The 18,405-nt window shown below is 47.3% G+C and overlaps 1 long non-coding RNA gene across 1 annotated transcript; it reads right to left on the reverse strand.

Moving 5' to 3' along the window:
• Window positions 1-682: 682 nt before the first annotated feature.
• Window positions 683-15,521, reverse strand: LOC136162965 (uncharacterized). Its single transcript, XR_010662180.1, has 3 exons — window positions 15,216-15,521; window positions 7,199-7,292; window positions 683-3,832 (listed from the first exon to the last, which is right to left on the reverse strand). It is a non-coding gene; the product is annotated as an uncharacterized lncRNA (long non-coding RNA).
• Between the last annotated feature and the right edge of the window lie 2,884 nt (window positions 15,522-18,405).

Below are 18,405 nucleotides of genomic sequence, written 5' to 3' on the forward strand. Positions count from 1 at the left end.
CTACAGAATGAACACAGCCCACCAGATAAATTCATTTTTGTAGTTCCAGGGCCTTCATTTTAAATTTCAGGGAAGGACTAGATAAAAATTCCTAATCTGAAATAAAATACAGCAAGAGACTCAAGCCTTTAAGCTTCCAGGGCTATAAATCACCCACAGTGCAGAGACAATTTTGGAACTGGTAATTTGGTGAAACTGTTCTCCCCATCCCTCACAGTCTCAGCTTCTGTGCTACCCTTACTTGATTAGAGTTTGGTATTTGAACCTAACTCCACTTTCTGCTTCTCTTTCCTTTGACCCAATCTGCAGGGCTTCCCAAATGGTTCAGCAGTAAAGAAACCCCCTGCAATGCAGGAGACACAGGAGACTCAGGTTCGATCTCTGAGTCAGGAAGATCCTTGGAGAATGATATGGCAACCCACTCCAGTATTCTTGCATGAAAAATCCCATGGACAGAGGAGCCTAGTGGGCTACAGTTCAAAGGGTCGCAAAGAGTCAACAGGACCGAGCAACAGGATATAGAACAGCAGTGCTTCCAAGAATAGGTACTTGAACGTATTGAAGAAGTTGCTAGCTTTGTTAGGCTATGCGAGACCTCCTTAAATGAGTGTATTTCCTCTTTCCTCTCAATGACTCAAACAGGATAAACTATAAAGGACCCGAAATTGGCTGCAGGAGACCAGTCCATCCATTCCATTGTGCACGTTTTGCTCAGAGACAGTAGGATGACTTAGGGTGGCACAGTTTCACCTTCAGTGTTCGTATGAATCACCTGGGGATCCTGTCAAAATGCAGAAGCTGAGCCAGTAAGACTGGGGTGGACCCCAAGACTGTGCATTTCTAATCAGCCTCTCCTTGGTAATGCTGACACTGCTAGTTGGGTTGCAAGGCAAATGACCTTTCAAAGTCCTTTCATACCTAGGACACTGTGAAGCAATAATCACCCTGTATAGGGAAGAAGGCATTCAAGTCAAAGGGAGGAACACTGTATCAACTCTGACACTGATGATACTCTCCAAGTTATGAAACCCCTGCATTACATATTATGCTCATACATCTGGTAAGAGTAAGGATCTATTTGTTGTGAATAGCTCAGAATGGTTAAAAAAAAAAAGTTGATAGAATTTTCTTACCTTTTACTGAAAAGGATTTGTAATACAATGGTTTTTGTAGGTTACAGTTAGTCAATCCAATTTAAGTCACTTTATCATGGTTGCATCCAATCACGTCCTATGTGTGCCCCCCCCCCCTTTATGAAAGATGAAACGCTAATGTTTAATATACTACATAGCTGGTGTTTTCAGTTCTCATGACAAATGGGCTGGTTTCGCTCTTAGATAGTGAGAGGATTATATTGCATGTCCTGAATTTTCTTCTTTGTGAGGCAAAGATAGCTCTGGTAACAGCAGCAGTTGCTTTTAGTGATTTATAGTAAAATCCCTTGGAAAGAATCACAGGACAGGATTGAAGCGTGGTCATGAATCTTCCTGGGGAAGCTGGCTGCAGTCCTTGGGTGGGTCTTTCTCACCCACTACTTACTTTCCTCCCCCTCTGCTTTGTACATCATACTGCATAATTTTTTTCCAGGGCAGATTCTTGATTTTTGGAAAGGGACAGTGTAGTTTAGTTCTGCCTAAAACTGACACATTCAAACAAACACATTTCAAATCTCTCTGAATTTGTAATTGAAACCGAGAGTCCTTGAGGTGCTGAAGACCAGGCCAATCTATATTTTCCATCGAAATTCTTATTATGGGTCATTTTCCATCTCAGTTTACCTTGCTATTTAAATTAGTTCATCATGATTTTCAATGAAAATAACTGAGGGAAATGCATCCATAAAAGCTAAAAGTAAATCTATATCCATGGTCCTGTATTTCTTGTCCAGGGTTCCTTATTAAGTGATTACAAGAGCAATTTTCTGTCTTTCAAGTCCATTTCTGCAGAAGAATTTGAATCACCACTGGAATGAATGTGGTAACGAGAGGAGTTCTGTCAACAATATGTGACACGAGAGAGGGGGAGCAGAGGAGTTGGGCTGTCTGGACGATGGTTTTGGATGGGGTTTGGGGTTTTCGTCGTTGCCAGAAAACTCAAAGTTCAAAGAGAGTAGAAAAGCATATTGATTAGCTTTGGACTGGTCAAAGACTAGATTTATATCTGAATTTAACTAATGTTTTACACATGGTCTCCTTTGTGTTTGAAAGATGCTGTACCCCGGGTTATTTAAAGACCGGGGCCAGCTGAAAGTAATTCCTCTTCTTGTCTTCTCTCCTCCAAATCATGACCATTTAATAGGCTAGTAGGTATTAAATCTCTAGGAACAAAAGGGAGTGTGACTGGCCCATATGACCTGTGATCTCTAAAGTCCCTGTTGGCGCCATAAGATCTTCGTGGCTTATTTTTCTCCCCAAACCTCTTATTCCAAAGGCCACGTTCATGGGGATATCTGGAGAACCAAGCTGACCACTTGCCCATCTGACAATTCATCTTTCTTTTGCCCCGTTTATCAAAGACATTTGGATCTGCTCCTGTCAACTTCAGCTCCATCAGTTAATTTTCTTTTTTAATTCTTTTAAAAAATTATTTTATTTATTTGGCTGCAACGGGTCTTTGTGTGGCATGCGGGATCTAGGTCCCAGACCAGGGATTGACCCTGAGCCCCCTGCATTAGGAACACAGAGTCTTAGCCACTGGACCACCAGGAAGCCCCCTCCATCAGTTAATTTTTTTGTTTAAAACTTATGTTCTTAACATAACTGGACTTCCCTGGTGGCTCAGATGGTAAAGAATCTGCCTGTAATGTGGGAGACCTGGGTTCAATCCCTGGGTTGGGAAGAACCCCTGGAGAAGGGAATGGCGACCCACTCCAGTATTCTTGCCTGGAGAATTCCATAGACAGAGAAGCCTGGTATTTGAGTTTGGTATTTGAACCCACTCCACTTTCTGCTTCTGTTTCTTTTGACCCAATCTGCAGGGCTTCCCCAACGGTTTAGCAGTAAAGAAACCACCTGCAATGCAGGAGACATGTGGCTACAGCCCACGGGTTCGCAAAGAGCTGGACACAACTGAGGGACTGCACTTTCACTTTTCAACATAATTAGGTGCATTGTGCGGAGCACTTTACTCATGTTATCTTAGTTAATTCTCATGATCCCCATTCTAGAGGTGAGAAGCCTGAAGCTCAGGTAGGTTCCATCACTTACTCAAGTCCTCAAGGACAGGATCGAAAATAAGGCAATTTAACACAGACGTGTCCTAATAACCATTGTGTATCCTGGTTCCTTCATCTGCAGGTTTTTATAGAACTGGGAGACTGAAGGAGTTTGGGAAAGGGACAAGAATATGGACTCTAGTGAAGTTGCCTTAAAGCTTCCTGGTTATCCATTCATTCAACAATAGTGAGCTCATGTTCAACTCTTACAGAAGCAAGCTTTCAATGAAAGGTCAAGTCATCACTATGTTGTTGTTATTTAGTCACTAAGTCATGTCTGACTCTTTGCCAACCCTTGGACTGTAGCCCACCAGGCTCCTCTGTCCATGGGATTTCCCAGGCAAGAATACTGCAGTGGGGTGCCATTTCCTTCTCCAGGGGATCTTCCCAACGCAGGGCTTGAACTCGAGCCTCCTGCATTGGCAGGCGGGTTCTCTACCACTGTACCACCAGGGACGCCCAGCATCACTCAGCAGCAGACACCTGTTGCTGGCGGTGCTCCCCCACACTGTTCACAGGCTGGGTCTCCTGAAGCCATGTTTCAGTTTTCAAACCTGTCCCCCTAGTTAGAGTAGGATGTGTCCCAAGCTGGTCGACGAGGTTCTTTCCATTGGAAATCTGAAATTGGGAACAAGAGATGGATATTCAGCTTCTGATATAGCTGGAACTGTGTCATGCCAACAGTGTAACATGCAAACTCGGGAGCAGTAGAGAAGCCATTTTCTTCCATAAATGAGAGCGGGGAGAGGGGAGGGGTTGTTAGAGGACAGGAGAGGAGAGAGAAATAATATGAGGATGATGAAGCAGACACAGAGTAGCTGAGACCAGATGGACAGGGACTTTTTGCCAACTTTCCAGTACATGGCTTCAGCTCCTCAAGAAGTATCCCTATTTCCTTAAAAACACTCTTTTTTGATTAAGCTGCTTTAAGTTGATTTCTGTGCCTTGCAACAAAAATCCTAACGAATGAATTCGAACTCCTAAGAGACCTAGGAACTCTGACACTTTCGAATCTCTCCAGAGCCCAACAGCAGACGCGGCATTCAATCAATGCTTTGTTCTTCATTCTCGGCTCCAGTATGCTCCAACCTTGCCCACTTATCTGGAGTCTTTATTCAATCATCTAATTGTATTGCCTGAATCCAGGCTGTTCTCTCTCTTGTTCACCTTACATTCTATGATGAGATTAACCTTCCAAAACTTTGTTTTCCCTCACGTGTTACTCTCCAGTTCAAAAATCGGTCACTGTGCACCGGCTTTCTCCAGCTGTGGCGAGTGATGGCTACCCTCTGGTTGCGCAGCAGAGCCTTCTCATCGTGGTGTCTTCTTGGGGAGCACAGGCTACGAGCGCAGGCTCAGTAGCTGTGGGGGGCACGGGCTTGGCTGCCCTGTGGTATGTGGCATCTTCCCGGCCCAGGAATCAAACTGGTGTCCCCTGCACCGGCAGGCAAATTCTTATCCACTGCATCACCAGGGAAGTCCTCACTAGCTCCTAATTGTGTCTCCTGAACACCCAAGGAGATGGTCCATGGTAACAAGAGTTCTGTGGTCAAAGACTCTTGGGAAGTCGGGATTCCCTCCTCTTTTGACCTTGCCACATACATAAACAATATTAAAGGCTTCGAAAAGTTCTATTTATAAACCATTCCCCTGGCCCCACCCTGCTACCCCACACACAACAAGAACAACTCAGCTTGAATTTGACTAGACATTTCCTTTCTTGATGCTACACCTCTGGTACAAGGGGAAACAGCTACAGAATTAGGGCCAAACATCTTTCTGACTCTCTCTGCATGTGCACCATATATGACTTATCCAATCAGATGGACCGCGTCTCCCTCAACTGCAGACTGCAGCCACATGCACCTCCTTCTTGCTTCCTGTGCTTTCTGGACTCTGTGTCCCCTCCACATGGCATGTTCCTTGCCCACCCAGCCTCCAAGCTCCACCTTCTCCATGCAGTCTTCCCAGACCACTCAAGTCTACCTTGTGCTTATAGTTTTCTCACCTCCTAAAGCACTTGTGATTCGAACCACAGAGTTAGCATGTAGTCATTCACACATAATCTGTCTCTACCTGACTCTTTCACACCTCTATGTTTGTTGACACACAAAGAGTGCAGGTTTAGGTAACATGGAAACCGTATCTTTTCTTCCATAATATCTAGCTTAGGACTAGCACAGAAATATATTTTTGAGGATGATTGCATTGAATGAGTTGGATGGACTCCCTGATTTAGAATGACAAATATTTTCCCTCCATCTGCTCAAGAATGGCCTGGCCATAAGAGTAAGTATCCTTATTCTGATGCTCAGAGTAAGCCTAATGCCAGGCTTTCTCTGAAGGACACAGGGATAGCTGAATGCTTGTGAGGAGTTACTTCTGCCAATACAGGGTTCTCTTGGTCTAGAACTTTGAAGGGATCCTTACTTGCTGGTAAGGGAAAAAGGTTAGCTTGTCTGAAAACACAGGTGGTGCAGACAACCTTGCCACAATTTCCTTGTTTGGAAACAACCTAAATACTCTCCCATATAAAACCGGTCAAATCCATGATAGTAAATTCACAGCATAAAATCATAAACAGCTTTAACAAATCATATTGTATGTAAGAATATTTAGTGACTTGGGGAAATTATGATATATTGTTAAATGAGAAAAAAATTTCTAAAAGAGCGTATATACTATGCTTATAATTTGATTAAAAAAGAATATGCATGCAGTATAAATATAAACAAATATGTTCATATTGATTATATCTGGGTGGTGGGAACAGAAGTGTTGCCTCTTTTGTTTTTCCAATCCCTTCTTGTACTTTTCTGTATTTTTTTGGTTTTCTACATTGAACATATATTACTTTTGCAATCAGAAAAAAAATAACCAAAACACAATTCTCTGTTTTTCTTCTTCTCCCAGCTCCTGCCTTTACACAGAATGTTTCAAGTCAAGTTCAGAGGCCCAGAGATTCCTCTCTACTTTGACTTTGTGCCTTAACCTCTTATTGGTTTTGTTCAGTTTTCTTTTTGATTATGCGAACATAGGAATGTCCCAGAATCTACCAATAACCTGGGCACTGTCCAGTGTAGGCATCTGAGCTGAATGTAAGGAGCAGATCAAAAGAACCTCTGCCTCGTTCCTTCCCCAGACACATTCTGACTCCCCTCACTCTATTTTCCTTCCCTCATTCTCTTTTCTCCTAGGAAGAAAATGCTGATGCTCAGGCCTGGTGCACTGGGAAGAACCAGACGGATCGGGTAGAGAGGGAGGTGGGAGCGGGGATTGGGATGGGGAATACATGTAAATCATGGCTGATTCATGTCAATGTATGACAAAAACCACTACAGTATTGTGAAGTGATTAGCCTCCAACTAATAAAAATAAATGAAAAAAAAAAAAAACAAAAACCCACATCCTTAAAAGACATGTGGAGGAAAGGTATAGGATTACACAATATCTCCCCATGAATATGTACAACTTTACCTAACTACTGCCTAAGAAAGATTCCAGCTCAGCCGGTCTGCTACTGTGCTAATCAGAGTAAGAACTGGGAAGAACTAAGACTTGAAAGGGGCCTGAAGAGGCCAGGAATTGTTACACTGGAAATGGAGAAAAGAAAAGATCCAAGGAGACAGAAGCGAGGAAGGGCATCAAGAACCTGTGTGTGTGCACGTGTATGTGTGAGGGAGGTACAGAGGAGGGGGGGAGGATTGTTAGCTGACTTTGGGGAGAGTGAATGGGGCAATGGTGAGTGGAGGAAGGAGATGTTAGATTGAGTGTTGAGAATATACTTTAAGCCCTTTGACCTTTCTCATGGGACTGGGTAAATATTTTTAACTAATTTAAATTATATTGTTATACAGGAGTGCTGTTTCTTCCGCTGTATTTTTGTGTCTACTCTGAACCACAGAGGGCATCCCTATTCATGTCAAAGATGAATGCCTTCCTTATGAATGAAGGTTTCCTATGGATAAAATGACACTGGTTTACCTTATTTCCATGCCTCTCACCACTCTCTTGGCACCAGGTAAGCTCCATCAATGCACATACGTTGCTTAAGATGAAGGTGCTGCTGAACACGCCCCTGTTTAGGAAAAAAGGCAAGCTGGTTTGAGTCTGTCTTCTAAATGGGGGTCTTGTCTTCATGTCTGGTCAAGGGGGATCTTCTGGAGCTTCTGCCTAGAGCTCTTTGGAAGTTCTGCCTATAGTTATTTAGGCCTGTCACAAGCTAAAGCCTCAACTCTGTAAAGTCTCTGAGATTCTACTTTGCCTCAGGACCCATAAAGCCTCCTGCCCCAGACCTTATTCTGGCCTCAAACTTCTGGTGCAGCCACACGGTTGATACCACAGGGTCTCCATCTAAACTGTCTGGAGGGCCTCAGGAGCCTCATTTAACTGGTTTATCCTTAGTGCAGAGGCTCCTTGCGTAACATTGGCATCTTTCGAGAAGGAATTCATTGGCTGTCAACCTGGAGGCTGTAATCCCTAAGGGAAAGGAAGGCAAGGCCTCCAGAAGGCCTGTGTTAACAGTGGATATGTGAGGGCCAGGCAAGCAGAACTGCTAACCATCTGCATCCAATAATGGCAGAAATCTGATAAAATGGCCTGGGTACTGCCCCAGACATCTGGTACTGCAGCATCCTTCACCGAGAAGGCACTTAAAGGAGGAGGTGAAGAGACAGGAGTTTCTTTTTCAAAGTCTTCACTTGTAGGATCCTGTCCTTTGGCCTCTACTGTCTCTGGTGGCTCTGTCAACCTGTACAGTTGTTTCTCTGTATCCACAGGGTGCTGGTGCCAGGAGTCTCTGCAAATACTAAAATCCGTGGATGCTCAAATACTTTATGAAAGATGGTATAGTCCACTGAATACAGTTGACCCTCCATATCCATGGATTAAACAATCTGTGGTTGATTGAACCCCTTAATGAGAAACCTGCAAATAGGGAGTGCTGATTTTACATTTATTAAAAATCATCCATGTACAAGTAGACCCAGGCAGTTCACACCCACGTTGTTCAAGTGTCAACTGTAATTGGCCCACTTAGGGCTGGGAGAACAGCTAAAAAGCAACTGACAATGATGGGAACTTGGGTAAGTCAGTGTCATTGGTCCAGGCTTTTATTACTCTATATATGGTTAATAAAGTCACTTTATTACCTACCACGTGGGAGATTCTTTCTATCATCTATCTATCTATCTAGTGATTATGAGCATTCAGTTTGCTCATTCCAATCTGACCTGACTTTCCCCATGAATCATGTGTTTATGGTCAGCTCCAACTTCTCTTTCTGGTTCCATTTTCCCCTTTGCTCTTGGCACAGAAATTTTGGACGGGCAAGGGAGTAAGTCTCTCTGTATCTGGATTGTTTTCACTCATTCCAAAAAACATGCATTGTTTTCTCTACCATGTGTCAGGCATTGTTCTGGTCATCTCAGATATATTTGTGAACAAGATAGAGAGGGATCCCTGTGGGGGTGGAGTTGAGGGGAAGATAGATAATAATAAGCAATAAACATAAATACATAAATCATATAGTATGTTAGGAGATAATAAACGCTTTGGGGACAAGAAAGAACAAGGTTGTGCAGGTTAAGGGTGATCAAGAGTGTCAGGATGCAGGGAAAGCACAAGTCTCGGTACTACACACGGTGGTCAAGTGGGTCTTATTGAAAAGTTGAGAATCTAAAGACTGCAGAAATGAGAAAGTTGGAAGTAGACTCTGGGCAAGAGTGTTCTGGTAGAGGGTACATCTCCATCAAGGAGGCTGGGCTCCCAGAATGAGTGAGGAAGGGAGTATCCAGAGAGGAAGACAGGGAATTCCCTGGGTCATTGATACGTATACGTCCAGTGATTAGAATTCTGTGCTTCCATTGCCAGGGACTGGAGTTCGATTCCTGGTTGGGGAACTAAGATCCTGCAAGTCATGCAGCTTGGTAAAAAAAAATAATAATAAAAAAATAAAATACTCCAAAGAAGAAAGAGGTGAATGCTGGGAGAGGTGGGTAGATAATTAATGTAGGACCTCTTTTAGCCATTATAAAGACTAGCTTTTATACTGAGAGGAATAGGGACTTGTTAAAGAGTAATACTAAAAGAATTAGAGGACAGAGGGCTTTTAAAGTTTTGATTAGAGAGTGATATGGTCTAAAGTATTTTCTAAAAGGATCACTCTGGCTTCTTTGCTGAAGGCCAGAGTAGATGTGGGGAAACTTGACAGTTGGGCACAGTGGTAATCCAGGAGAGAAATGATGGTGTCTTTGACTAGGATGGCAGCCATGAAAGTGAGAAGCGGTTGGATTCTGGCTGTATTCTGTTGGTAGAGTTAATTCTTGCCAGATCTGATGTGCGTGTGAGAAAACAAGAGTCAAGGATAACTCAGTTTTCTGGCCTGAACCACTGAAAGAATAGAGTTGCCACCCATTATGATAGGAAAGACTGCAGGCAGATCAAGTTTGGGGAGCATCTCAAGAATTCAGTTTTGGACATCTTGAGTTTGGAGATATGGGGCAGACAGAATCTAGAGTTCAGGGAAGAGGTCTGGACTAGAGATATAAATGTGGGTCATGGGTGTATTGATTGTATGTAAAACCACATATCTGGATGAGATCATCAAAAAAGGTGGATAAAGGAAGAGGAGAGAACTGAAGTCTGAGTCCTGGGCAAGTCAACATTTAGAGGTCAGGAGAAAGAGGGGGAACCATGGAAAGAGACCAAGAAGATGGGTGCAGTGAGAGAGGACAGAAACCAAGAGAGTGAGATGCTCTGGAAGCCTAGGGAAAAACATATACGGAGGAGGGGGATGTGGTCCATTGTATCAGATGCTGTTAATAAGACGAGAACTGAGAACTGACCACTGGATTTAGTTAAGTCATGCTGACTTGGGCCAGAATAATTTCTGTGGAACTCTGAGGGATATAGACCTGATTATGGGGTTGGTGTAAGAGAGGACTGGAGGAGAGGAATTGGACATACCAAGTACAGATGATTCTTCTGAGGGATCTGCTCTAATGTGGAGCAAAAAATGTGACAGCCTGCCAAGGGAAGTACAGTCATTAAAAGACTATTTTTTTAAAAGATGCAGGAAATAATAGCATGTTTTCGTGCTGATGGAAAGAATCCAGCAGAGAGTAATAATTTGGAGTAGGAGAGGAAAGAAAGAATTACTGAGTAATGTCCGTGAGTAGGTGAGAGGGACTGGATTGCCTACACAAGTGGAGGAATTTGCTTTTGATGGATGAGTCAGCACTGAGATAGTAGGTGGAAAGGCAAAGTATGAAGATGAAATTTCTGGACAGGGGAGAAATGCAATGTTATGGATATGCAGCTTTCTCCTTTGGCTCCTTCTATTTTCCCAGGGGAAAAAGAATCCCATTAGATTCTTTGAGAATTCAGGTGATAGAGAGTGTGGAGGGAATATGAAGGGTTTGAGAAGAGAAAAGAAAGTATGAAACTGTCATCCAGGAGCCTAGGTGAGTGAGTGGATCAGGGAAACCTAAGTATTACAGTCGGGAAGCACTAAAGGGCCCACTTAAGTTTCATCAGTATGAACTTCAAATGAGGTCAAGCAGCCTGGCTGTGTGTATTTCTCCAGCTGACATGGTCATGAAATTTTACACTGGGTCAGGAGGGGAGTAAGAACATCAAAGGGGTGGGCAACAGTGAAGGGTGGTGGGATCAATTGATTGAAGGTTCTCATTGGGTCAGAGGATAACTGAGATCAAGCAAGGGGATAACTTGGAAAGATAGGAGGATGCATAAAATTGAGATTATGGAGAGACTGCAGTCATGTGTAATCACAACTATGGGTTGAGGGGAGGGAAAAATCACTGGAGGACAGAAATTCAAGAGATTGAAAGGTTTGGGTATTGGAAGAGTCATTGATATGTATACCGAATCACCAAGAGTTAAGACAGTGTTGGAAAGAGTGATGGTGAACCAAGATCTAGAAAAATTGCAAACAAAATATGACCAGGGGGTCAGGAGAAGATAGCAGGGAGTGGTAAAATCTGATAAGATGCAACTAAATATGGTATGCAAGAGACTACTTGCAAAGGTGACAATCAGGATTAAGGAGGACACCTAACTCCCCTCTAGGCCTAGAGAAGAGGGCTGGGAGAAAAAAGACCCCACTAGAGAAAGCTGTGGGGTCAGCAATGAACTCAGGGGAGAGCTGGGGGTCCCACAGGGAAAGAAGTGAAGAGGATGCTCAGAGAATAGACTGAGGATAAAGGAAAGTTTGCTAATAATGGATTATGAACTCCAGACGTCATGGAAGAAGAGTTTCAAGAGTGGGGAGAGTGGGAGAGGCCACAGAATAGGAGAAAGACAGGGCCTCTGGGAGCCAGGGGGATTTCAGGACTGACATAACAGGAGCAAGTTCACCGTGAGATTAGTCCCACTGGATACAAAGCAGATGATGGTGGCAAGGCTGAGCGCGGGGCTTTCAGGGGCTCCCATTAATGCGGGAGGTGAGAGGAGGCTCTCTGAAGAAAACGTGCCCCGACCCAACAGTCAACTCCCTGAAGGGGCCTTTCCTACTCCTTTCCTGCTCTCTCAATTGGTCGCCTTTTCCAAAGGCAGCTGTGACAAGTCTGAGTGCCACAGTATCCACTGGGTTTGAAAGAAGGTGGACAGACTTTCCTGTCTCTGATAACTGTGTTTCCTGTTTCTCTAAAAGTTCTAAAAGTACTTCATCACATTCACGCCCTCCACACCTGAGTGCACATCCGGGGCTCTGTTGACACCCTTGTCCCATGGACTGCTGCCAAGAAGGCCTGAGTTCAAACATTCAGGGCTGAAACTCTCCCCCACGGACGTCTGAGGAAGGCTGAGGCAGTCCCAAGGTCTATCAGGTAGCCCGTCTAAAGCCATCTCATCCGCCTTCACGTCGCCACACAAAACCTCTCCTCTCTGCCGGCACAGTAAACTGCCTTGGCAGGAAAGCTTCCAAGTTCGGGGAAGATGGTTTTCCCTCCTGTGGTCCACACTTCAGAGTGCACAGCTGCTCACCATCTTGGTGAATGAGATCGTGCATCAGTTCCTGGCTGCTCAAACCCCGGTTAATCACTTGGTCCTCGTCTTCATTCAGCTCCTCTTCCGGGCTCAGTTCTGTCCTGGTTGAAAGCCAGATCTATTCCTTTGGGCTCGCTCACAGCCTGAGCCGGCAGCCCTCTAATCACCTCCAGGGTGTGCTTCTGGACACTCCCCAAGGCACTTCCAGAAGGAGGTTTGGGGAAGGCAGTCCAAGATGCTAATAAAAGTGTGGTGTTTGCAAAGATACATGAAAGGACGAGCTTCTGGGAAGCAGCTGATGTTCTGACATCCAAGTCAGTTGTTCAAACACTAATTTCTCATCTTGCGATCTTCCAGGATCTCAGAAATCTGCTCTGCTCTGGTATGATTGGGTGCCTTGTCCAGGGGAGCCCTACTTTCTCTCCTACCCTCACTTTAACTTACCTCAACTATTCTACCTTAACTAGCTCTCCAGAAAAGATATCCAAACCAGAATGTGACTAGTGAGACTCAACAGTTACCTCTTCAGTGAATAACTGCATTTTAGTGAGAGAGATGCGGGTCAGCAAATTCAAATGTTAGTGGGCCAATACGAAGATGGAAGTAAAAAACAGGATGCGATGGCTGGGATTAGGATGGACCACAAAGTACTTATCAGTGTGGCCAGCTCTTAAGATGTAGGGGGAGAAGCTAAAAGAAAAAGAAAGAAAACCCAGATATTTCTGTACCATCTTCCAATTTTAAATGCTTGGTAATTAACTCAACTTTTAAGAAACACTAGGAAAGCTAGACAAATATCTTCGGGTCGTCTTGGCCCATGCATGACCCAAGATGAGACAGCAGTGACCTGTAAGCACACATCTGATTCTGTGTTGGGCACAATGGTTCTTTTATAGTTGATTTTTAGGCCACTTGGGGCTCCTTGTGGTCCTGAAATCACACAGGAAGGCCTGACCTTGATGACCGTAACCAGGCCGCTCAGAGTCCTCCTCCTATGGGCAGTGTGTTCCTCTGTACTCTGGAGTCTTGGAATAGGTTGCCTGGCCCCCTCAGGAAAACCATCGATTTCAATGAAGCTGCAATCACTGCGGCCTGCGGGAGGCTGGTGGGTGAGACAGCAACGTCTTCCTCACTGTGAAAGGCAGCTGAAGGCTGAAGTGGAGTCATTTCAATCTCTGGTCAGAAAGAGCATCAGAGTGGATTACCCTACAGCAGCGGTTCCACAGGTAGCCATCGAAGTCAGATCCCTGGGCTTGAACCTCTCCTCTGCTAATTAGTCTCTCTGACCTCAGTTTTCTCATCTGTAAAACAGGGAATTAATAGTACATTCTAAGTAGGGTTCAGCGTAATGAGCTGGGCAAGTGCTTCCTGTGCACAGCCACTGAAGAGTAAGCACCCACATTGGAAAAGGGGTGTGACTTCATTTTTAAACCAGGGCTCTAGTTAGTATTTAGTGAGAGCTCATTTTTACAGTCACATTTGAAAACTGGTGGTTCAGATCTGTTTCACTCATCATCTCCAAACCTGCCTTGCTCTTTGCCACTCTCTCCTGGAGCCATAAGATTCTTTGAGATCCTGGGGACAATTTTTGTGTCTGAATCCCTTAGCCCCAGGCGGTGGAACTTCATTAGCCTTCTCCCCAGTGGAGTCTTTTCCTGTCCAACAGGCTCTTTCTCAGCGAGCTGTACCTCAACAAGTCCCAGGCTCAGGAGACTAGTTCTGAAAGTCCCACTAAACTCCTGGGAACCAGCGTGCTGGGAAAGCAACTCTCTTTTCTAATGCGGCCATACCCACTCTTGGCATATACTTAACTCCCCCTCTTCTTTTTCCCCCTCTTTTAAATACAGCCTGCCTCCAGCCTGTTCCCCACCATCACCCCGCCTCCCCTCAAACAAAAAGTGCTATCAAAAATTCAGAATCAAACTTTACATTTTAAGATGTGATTTAGTTGGTTGCCTTCCAACCTAAGGCAGCATCCCCTTGTGCATCATTGTAAGAGGAGCCAGCATTTCCGGAAGACTGGCCACACAGCCTGGGGTCCCTGGGAGAAGCCTTTAAAAAAATTCCAGCGCAGGAAGGGAGCCGTCTGCGAACGGCAGTTAGGGAGGTGTGTCCAGAGTACAGAGAAAACCCTCAGGTTAGGCAGTTAGGGGGTCTGGGGACAGGAAAGGGAAGCCAGGCCTCAGAAACAGATGGAGTCCGCCCCTCCCGACTCAGACAGCCGCCTGCAGCGCAACGATGGCCGGAAGTGCCGGGCTCGGAAGAGGGTGCGCGGGGAGGGGCTGCCTGCGAGCGGCGTCTCCCAACTGGACTGGGACGTTTCTAGCACCTGTGTTTCTAGACCTGTCTCCACCTGGATTTCTGCGGTCTGGGGCTGCAGCGGGTGTAGGGGGGATGAGGGAGCGCACCTCTTGCGGCTGATTCTCGGCCTCGGGGCTCTGGCTGCAGAGGGAGTTCCAGGATCCAAACGAAGGCCATATGGGGGAACCTCGAGGAGAGCGGCTCTCACCGTGGGCGGCTAGGCCCGGTGAAGCCCGGGGCTTTCCAACCCCACCTCGTGTTCCGTTGACCGCAGTCGTGGGCGTGGGTGAGGCGGGTGTGGGCGGCGGGGGAAGTGGCTCCCACCTTCCTCGTCGCCTGGGGCTCTGGCTCTGCCTTTCCTGCTCCTCCAAAGGGTTAAAGCCTGAACGGCTGTCCACTCTCCGAGAGGGGACGGGGGTGGGAGTGGGGGGAGGTATCTGCCTTTGGAAAGAGGAGCCCAGAGGGCACGGGGTGGCCTTTCTCTATTCAGACCCCTGTGTAGAGAGTCCAGGCCATCCGGGTCTGCACCCTCAACTTGCCCTAATCACTGCGTGCCTGATTGTTCTCAGACTGCGATGACATCATTTCAAAAAATGAAAATAACTGCTCTTTAGGCTTTTAAAGAACCTGAGGGCAAATAAACCCGAGGAAGAGTCTTCCGCCGGTCCCTGAGGCGGCCGTCTAGAGCGCCTACCTGTTTTAAAGCCGCCCTGTCTGCTCCACCAGAAGAGGCCCTGGGCAGGGTGGGCGGAAGATCCAGGGAGGTTAAGGACCACAGCGGTACCTAGAGAAATGAGAACATCGTCGATGTTGATCCAGCACGTTCCTTTTCTCACTCAAACCTCGGGGCGGCACAAACGTGGTGGCGCTGTTGTTAGGGTGACCATTTCACAGGTGGAGAAACTGAGGCTTAGAAAGACCAAGGGACGTGCCCTCAAAGGGAGGTAGCAAGAGCCACCTTCAGTTTCAAACTCAGATTCCGGGGGCCCGCGGGCGTCGGCGACAGCCGGGGGCGCGGCGGGGACCGAGGAGGCTGGAGGGCGGGCGCGGGGCGGGGGCGGTTCTGCAGGCGGCGGCCTCGCGGGGAGGAGCCGGGGTCGGGGGAGCCGCACAGGTCTGGGGCCGCTCGAGGGACGGTTTGGTCCCCGGGACTAGAGGAGGCCCTCCGGGAATCCGGAGCGGGACTGCGAGGCCCGGGCAGCTGCCAGACGCGGCTGGTGACTGGCCCGCGCCGCCGGCCCCCACCTCCGGGCCGCGCTGCGGTCGGGCAGCGAGCAGGCCGCATACCGCTCGGCGCAGAGGAAATGGCTGGAATTCCTCCCGCGGCGCCTCGCGCTCGGGCTTCGGGGCGGGCGGGGCGCTGGCGAGGGCTGCGCGGCTCCCAGCCCGCGGCACCGAGGGGGCACCCCTTTCCTGGGAGCGCGGCCGTCACTCACTGCCAGCATCCGCGCTCCCCGGGCACAGGCTCGGCCCCCACAGAGACCACGGCCCTGCCCAGTGTCCTGGCCCCGTAACCTGTCCCTGTTGTCTGGGCCGGCCATCTGGGAAACTGTTCTGCGCCCCTGCTCAATCCCCTCGAGCCTCCCTGCCGATCAGGCCTCGGGCCCCACTTCTGGGTCGGTGCAACCGGGGCGCACTGCACGCGGGGGCCTCAGCAGAGCGTGATGCTGAAGCTCCAGGCAGGGAGGCCTCTGCAAGCCCCAGCCTATGCTTTTGGAAAGCCCTGGCCACCGCTATCTGCAAATGTTCTAGGCTATTGAAGTGTTTGTTAAATGAATGAATGAATGAGAATTGGGCAGGCACAGTACAAACAAAAGCAGAGACCAAATAAATGAAAAACAGGCCAAATGTAGATCCTGCTAGAAAGCGCTCAGTTTTCCCTGCTTCACTCGCAAAGAACCTGCCACCGTGAGGCAAACCCAACCCTGAGGCCCTGGCACCGAGACTGCGTTGACCTTCACACCTTGAGCCTGGTCTTAGCGCCAAGGCCCATTCTCTCTCTCTTCCGCTTGCTCTAAGCTCTGAGCTTGGTTTAGCGGGAAGTGCCTCCTTTTGCTAGCTCACCCTTCCACATCTCTACCTACAATACTTCCCATGCTGGCCCTCCTCCTTTCTTTCTTCTTTTTTGGCCCATACCCCATGACATGTGGGATCTTAGTTCCCAGATCAGGGATCAAACCTAAACCTAGGGAGGGAACCTGGAGGACTGCTGGGGAAGTCCTTTTTTTTTTTCCCCTGGACCTCCTCTTCCCTCTGCAGAAGCCTCAAGAGAGTCTGATTCCACATGAAGTGGGTTGTCTGGACTGGGGCACAGAAGGTGGGGGCCTGCGCCAAGCCTAGGGGCAGAGACAGTGGTGGCTGTGTCTGCTCCTCCCATTCCCCCACCCCCCCCCCCCAACTCCCATGGGATAGTTTCAAGTAAGGGAGCAAAGCAGGGACAGGGTTTCCCAAATTGATCCGCCTCTGAGTCCAGGCTATCAGTTTAAATTTCTACTCTCTCTAGGGCTCCTCAATAGCCAGACCTAAACCTGGGGCCCCAGGAGGCATTAGGAGGCCAGAGGCAGGCCTGTCCTCAGGCACTTGTCTCTTCTCAGTCGGCCGAGTGGGGGGTGGTGGAACTGGGGAGGGGCAGGGAGTAAGGTGTCATTTCCAGACTGCCCCTGGATGCTTGCCCACGAGGAGCAGGTCCAGGAGGCCTTGGCAGACCCTTCATACAGATGCAGGCAGACAGAAACACAGACAGCTCACAGTGACAGTCTTGGTTCTGGGAATTTTGGAAATCAAAACTCCTACATTTTTCAAAAGAAAAAGGAACAGATTTTGGCATCTTTGCTCCAGAAACAGGAACTGACCAAGACAGTGACCTCTGATAATCACTTCCTCATCTCAGTGTTCAGAAGCTGGTGGGTTCCCCAGTGTTTTGTGGGCAGGAACCTGAGGGCTTTAGCAGAGAGAAAGGAAGAGAAAGGAGAAAGGCATAGAAGAGAAGAAGGAGGCAAGGAAGGGATATATATATATATATTTTTTTTTTTTACATATTTATTTATTTATTTGGCTGCACTGGATCTTAGTTGCCACATGTGGGATTTTCAGTTTTCCCTTGCAGCTTGTGAATTCTTAGTTGTGGCATGTGATATCTAGTTCCGTGACCAGGGTTTGATCCCAGACCCACCGCATTGGGAAAGAAGAGTTTTAGCCACACCAGGGAAGTCCAGGGAGTGATTTTTTAAAAAAGTGTGTCCTTGAGGACTGGGAAGCTGGGAGCCAGATGGGGATGGGGCTGGGGCCAGATGGCACCTAATGGATGCTCAGTGTAGCTGTTGTTTCCAGCTCCTCCTGGAAAGAGCACCCACATTGTGTTCCTCAGAGCTCCCGGTTCTGTGAGCCTGTGTCTCATAGCATTGAAGTATAGCAAACACTCAGCCATATTACCTCCTGTGCATTTTTTGAGCACCTACGGCATGCCCAACAAGTTGCTAGGTACTGAATGAATAAGAGACAGGCTTTTCCCTTGAAGAGCTTAGAGTTGGACAGAAGGAATTGGTATTCCAAAAATAAAGCATTAAGGTAATGAAGCTGAAAATAATTGCCAAGAGAGGAGAAAGAGGCCAAATCAGGTTGGGGTGGAGTATGAAAGGCCTTAGGAAGACACACGTTTGAAGGGTCAGACAGTAAAGAATCTGCCTGCAATGCAGGAAAAGAAAGTGAAGTTGCTCAGTCGTGTCTTGACTCTTTGCAACCCTGTGGACTGTAACCTACCAGACTCCGCTGTCCATGGGGATTCTCCAGGCAAGAATACTGGGGTGGGTTGCCATGTTCTTCTCCAGAGGAACTTCCCGACCCAGGGGTCAAATCCGGGTCTCCCGCATTGTGGGCAGATGCTT

This window comes from Muntiacus reevesi, chromosome 3, assembly GCF_963930625.1.
Source record: "Muntiacus reevesi chromosome 3, mMunRee1.1, whole genome shotgun sequence".
NCBI classification, from domain to species: Eukaryota; Metazoa; Chordata; class Mammalia; order Artiodactyla; family Cervidae; genus Muntiacus; species Muntiacus reevesi.